Genomic DNA, 6,000 nt, shown 5'->3' with positions numbered 1-6,000 from the left:
TTCTGTACACTTGATTTGTTTTTAATAACATTCGTTATTAAAAAGACCAAAAATAGTCATCGAACACAAATAAGAAATTGCACCCGTTCTCCAAAATTAATATCTCATTTGTCTCGCAGAAAATACAAATATCCTTTGTCTTGTGCCGCTGACCTCAAGCGTATAACAATACATCTGTCATCGAATGTGTGACCTTCGTATATGATTTATGTGTTGTGGTAACGTAATTCAAAATTCAATAAGCAAAAGTATTGTAATATCTAATAATGTTTTATAACAGTTTTCACATACGACACATTTGTAAAATTGCATTATTATAATACTAAAAAATATATATCGTTATCATAGAGTAGATAAACCCAAACAATGTAATAAGACAAAGTTGTAACAGTTAAATATCATTATTTTTTAGTTTTAAAATAAAATAGTATTACATTTATTTTTTATGTACAAATAATAACATAAAAGATGAAAATTCATCAACAAACACTTTACAAATTTACTGAACTGCAAAAGTTAGATTATAAGTAATCAAGTATGAAACCATACCAAACTTAAAGCATAACTATTTCTACGTTATTTCGAGTGAATTATGAAGAAAACCTAAAATTCAATAGTATAATACTATAATTAGTACATTAATTCAGTATATTATTATAGTTAAATAATTAGCATATATATTGCGTGCAACTAGGAAATAAGCATTTTTAGAAATTATGAGGTTAAAGGGTAAAATAATTAACGTGGTAACAATTCCAGTGTTTTTCGCAGCGATTATTACATCTATTATTTTTCAATAACTTTATGTTAAGTACAAATTCGGAAAAACGACAAATTTTTAAAACATGTTTTTTCTTTGTATTATTAATTCGTAAAAGAAATGTTTAGCTTGTTCTAATTTAATTTTATTGACTTTTTATAATCACATGAAATATTTGTGAACCTTTATATTAGTATATTAGCGTATAACAAAAAAAAGTGTATGTAAGTATGTAATTATATTATACAAATATTATGTAGATTGTTAAGTAGAATAAGATAAATCAAAGACGTACTTTTAATACTTACTTATGGAATGTCAAAAAAATAATATTTAAAATATATATTTTCGATTTAATTATTTGTTATAACTGCTATAAAAGATAATAAAAAATGCATTATAGACTGTAATTTATAGTACAGGCACTTTAAGATGTCATAGAAGAATGTACATATATTGCCTAATCATCACGCCGTCGCTAGTTTATACGAATTTTGTATAATATAAATAATTATATTTCGGTAAAAAAACTTAAAACTCATTTATTAATAGTAGGTATAATCATGAAAACAATTTAAATTTTAAATTAACTAAAAACATAAGTAATATTATAAGTTATTTTTCCGGTATCTTCGGGAACTACGAATGGTAAACAGGATTTTAGTTGTTTACTAAAAATTATTAATTTTAAATGACAGATATTATTACACTTTGAACTATAGTTTCTATACCACGCCACCGATACTTGTATATTTAATGAATATTCATAAATCTGAGTTACTTATCTAAAACACTGATGAAAGTTATTTCACAATAAATGAGTAAATCCAGAATCGTGTTCGTGTAATGCTATCATATATTATAACATTGAAACTAAACTTCCTTAATACGCATTGAAAAAATACGTTTATGAAAAGAAATTGCGTGCCACGGGTATATATAATTATTGTACGCACCGTAATAAAAATAATAATTACACGTTTAATCTCATTGTGTCGAAGAAAACAACTTGTGTAAAGAAAAAAACACTACTCGTTCGCACGTGAACAGAGCATCAACTGTAATTATTGCCCCCTCGACTACCATTTGATAATTACCTTTTAAGCGAGTGTATTACTGTTGCTTGCTGCTAACTGTTGAACATCATTTTGCTAAACGTTACGTTGTTGTACGCGTTTACCTGCACTTTAAAACGATCTAAACGTCGTCGTTTGCCATTATTATTTTTATCAAGAAAAATATTTCCGCTTAAAGTGTATTACATGGACCGTGTGATGAGATTACTTCATTAACATTGTATTGAGTTTTTATTTATGTTTTAATTTCGATTATATAATAATAGTGTTATTAAAAAATAACTCAATACAAAAACCTAAATATATCCGTACTTTAACATGTCCATAGATACACAATAACCATTAGATATTTAACATTAATATTTTAGATCTTACTTAATAATATTTTAAATATGTTCACAGCATTCGCTTGTTACACTATTTTAACATAATATATTTTCACGAAAATAAAAATCATAAAAACAATAATTTGGGATCAATCGTATTTTGTAACTATACTTCATAAATATTTGCAATATTTGGAAATTCACCATCAAAACAAACTTATTTTGGCGTTCGCTATTATCTACCAATTTATCAATCTCACTAAAGTGACCTGATCGTATTGTAGTTTATATTTTCGTATTATAGCGACTGTTAGAGTCTACTAGTCTAGTGTCATCACTTTTCGCGGGATATCTTCTTCGTCATCCATGATACTACGGGTCTGTTTGGTGAAATCGCCTTTGTTAGAAAGCTTTAGGTAAGATAGGTGTACAAAATATAAACAATCAAAGTTTCTTTTAAATACCTAAAAAATAAAAATAATATTAGTACTATAGTTACCTAACACTGACACATATTATACAGTTAGTTTATTATTTGTTCGTGCGTATGTATTTTGCGTAATTATTATGAATACCTACTGTCTATTATACTATTTCATTTTTGTCACCCTTACACATCGGATTAACTTGTCCGTTGTATGATCTATATGCCTAGGATAAGTAGAGTTATTATTTTTGTTTGTATTTACACGAGGACAAACACCGTTCCGGCATTAACGGCCCGGAACATTTCTTATATATACATAAATTTAACATTATACTTACCACCCGCGGCGTATGGTTCACTACTCGTATAATATATACGAGCAGCATATAATACAATAATTTGTATATATATATTAAATATATAGTGATATAGGTCTAAATTAAACCGTCGAATGTTTCAGATGACTGAAGTGACGAGCAGGACCGTCGGTTTCAGAACATCTGCCGACGGCGACAGAAAAGCCTTGTCCGTGAGAAGATACGAGGCCAAACCTCCGGAAAACTTGGAACTGGTAAGTCACACGCATAATCAGGCTATACTGTATGATTGTGACGATGTCAACAATAATAGATGTTGAGAGTCTACCATTTTATAAATAACTACATGGTTACATAACCTAACCCAACCTGTGTTTTAAACATAAATATATATATAAAAAAAATAAAGGTGAAATATGTTGTTCAATCTAGACAGCAGTATTTTAACCGCAGGCACGATATGTAAGACAATACCTTTCGAAAGATTAAAACTCCCATTAAACACTATGATTATAATTTCAAATTAGTTTAAAATCAGTTAACTTTTGGTTGATCAACTATTCGTCCTCAATCCTCATTTATCAAATGAGAACATGGCGCAATAACATAATATTATAATGATAGAGGAGGTACTCAATAAAGTACGATAACTATAATGACTCACGTCATGTCTGCATTTCTTTAATTTCTATTTTCTAACGTATATATAAGTAATAGTATATACTATCCACAATGTATTTAGCATAATATAATAATTATATTATAGTTTATTCTATATTATTATATTATTTTTTTATCGATGTGTAAGAAAGATTTCTATACGGAAATTTTAGGTGATATGAAATTTATGACCTGTGACAAAATATGGAATCCTTATAAAGTATTATTAGGTCATAATTTGAATAATATGTCATTTTCACCGTATATGCATTATAAATACATGTTGTTTGTGTAGCGTCATAATATTCTCCAAGATAACATGTCAAAATGCTTAACCCGTATAAGTACATTAGCTTATTGTTTGTACACTTTTTAGTTGTTCAAAATATTATTCACGTTTATAAACGCAGCAAATATGTTATTGTTAAGCCCATATTTTTATTTTTTTATTGCATTCCGCGCGTACCTAATATTATGTAGGTACCTAACCTACAGAGTATTTTATAATATTAGTTTACCATATGATTGTATATTTGTATTGTCTAAAGTACGTACCTAGTACTTATAACATCAAAATCTCATGACTGTTGCGTGTACATTAATGTATTTTATTTAACAACATTAAACACCATTGTGCATATTATATTGTATAGGTACTTAATTATCATAATTTACCGTATCATACGTATAGTAATAAAACCCGTATAATGGTGCATCGCGTAAATTCTTAAAAAAGTAACTGGGTACCTCTATATCCATATTTTAATGACAATTATTGTAGTCGAACAACTGTACAAGTTAATTGAACAAAAACGAACATATACACAAGCGTTGGCAGACCACTGTGGTTTCGGGTGAGCCATTGGGACGGGCGTAAATGATGAATTTTTCTCTCGAAAGCGTTCTAGGTGCAGTTTTCTGATTTTTTTATTGTAACAAACTTATTTATTTTATTTAAAAGAAAATTTAAAAGCTGTTAAAGTTTATAACGCGGGAACATAATATAGGTAATTAATATAAAGTGAAATTCTAAGTTAATAGTAACTAAACATTTTAGAAGTTTATATTTCCATTGCTATAATATAATTAACTATAATTTTATATTGCACATAAACTAGAAGACAATATAGTATCATAAAAATCAGAAAATCATTTAAATAGATTGTGATTTTAAAATCGCTTCATTTTTTGTTATTTTAACTGCTAATTAGAACATCATCATAATATGAAAAAATACCTCCACTGTCCTCCAGATTATAATTAATCATGAAATATAATTAAATGTAATGATTTTTTTTTTTGTGAATGCTATTAAATCACAATTAAATTTCTGAACGTATAATTAAATCATCGACGTTGATAACCAGCGTTCATTTAAGAATTCGAAATTAAGATCATAAACGTGAACTCTTTGAATAAATATATTACTTATATTTATTATGTTGTGTAGGTTTTTTTGAAAATCTGTGTATAGACTAGAGTGAATGTAATGTCTTGCGTTTATAGGTAATAATGGATTTTCGAATAGTTGCCATTTCCATAAGTGACACATATTATATTGTTAATATGGATAGACATTATAGAATTTAAAACCGTATAAACGTGTCGTAGTTGGACCCGTGTCGACCTTTATACGCGCATTGACTCGTTTTTCGATCAACAGGTCAGATACCGCCATATACTTGTAATATATTATAATTTATATGTCTACGAACACCGCACAACGTTTAGTATACCAGAATCCCGAGTTTCCGGTTAAGCATGCATACGTGGTAGCGGTCAGTATAATATTATGCCTACAATATACGAGTATATATTATAATAAATAGAGTGTCGATATTGAGTGTATATTATACAGGATGATTTACCAACCATGCTCGCCCCCGTTTATTTCTTAAATAATAAATTTATTCGAATTCTGGGTTTTAGAACTTTGAAATATACGCATGGCCCATATTTTTAAATACTTAGATGTTTACTTTATCTAAGACGCATCCCGTGGTCGTCCATATAACTTCTTTTTTTCAAATTAGAATTATCATTATTTTATTATAAATTGTTAATTAGATAACTTCTGAAAATTGTGATGTACGAGTATTTAACTGAAATTTTAACTAATAGCTTTAAGTTACTTAACTTGGTGTATTTTAAAGATAATAGATCCACAATAAAGGGTTTGAAATATACGAGAACTTAGGTGATTTAAAAATTGTAGTAATTAATATCGGTATTAATCTATCAATATATTTTATAATTTCGTAACACCATATTTAAAGGCTGTTATTATTCTTAGTATATATATTTTAATAACACATAAACAACTCGTTTGAATTTTTATTTAGATATAGGTACATCTACATTTTCCAAAAAAGAATTCTTTATCATCACGGAATTCTCCTTAAACGGCATGCACATCTAAATAGTCGAATATACG

This window comes from Rhopalosiphum maidis, chromosome 3 (assembly GCF_003676215.2).
Source record: "Rhopalosiphum maidis isolate BTI-1 chromosome 3, ASM367621v3, whole genome shotgun sequence".
NCBI classification, from domain to species: domain Eukaryota; kingdom Metazoa; phylum Arthropoda; class Insecta; order Hemiptera; family Aphididae; genus Rhopalosiphum; species Rhopalosiphum maidis.
Note: the sequence above shows the minus strand (reverse complement) of the source record.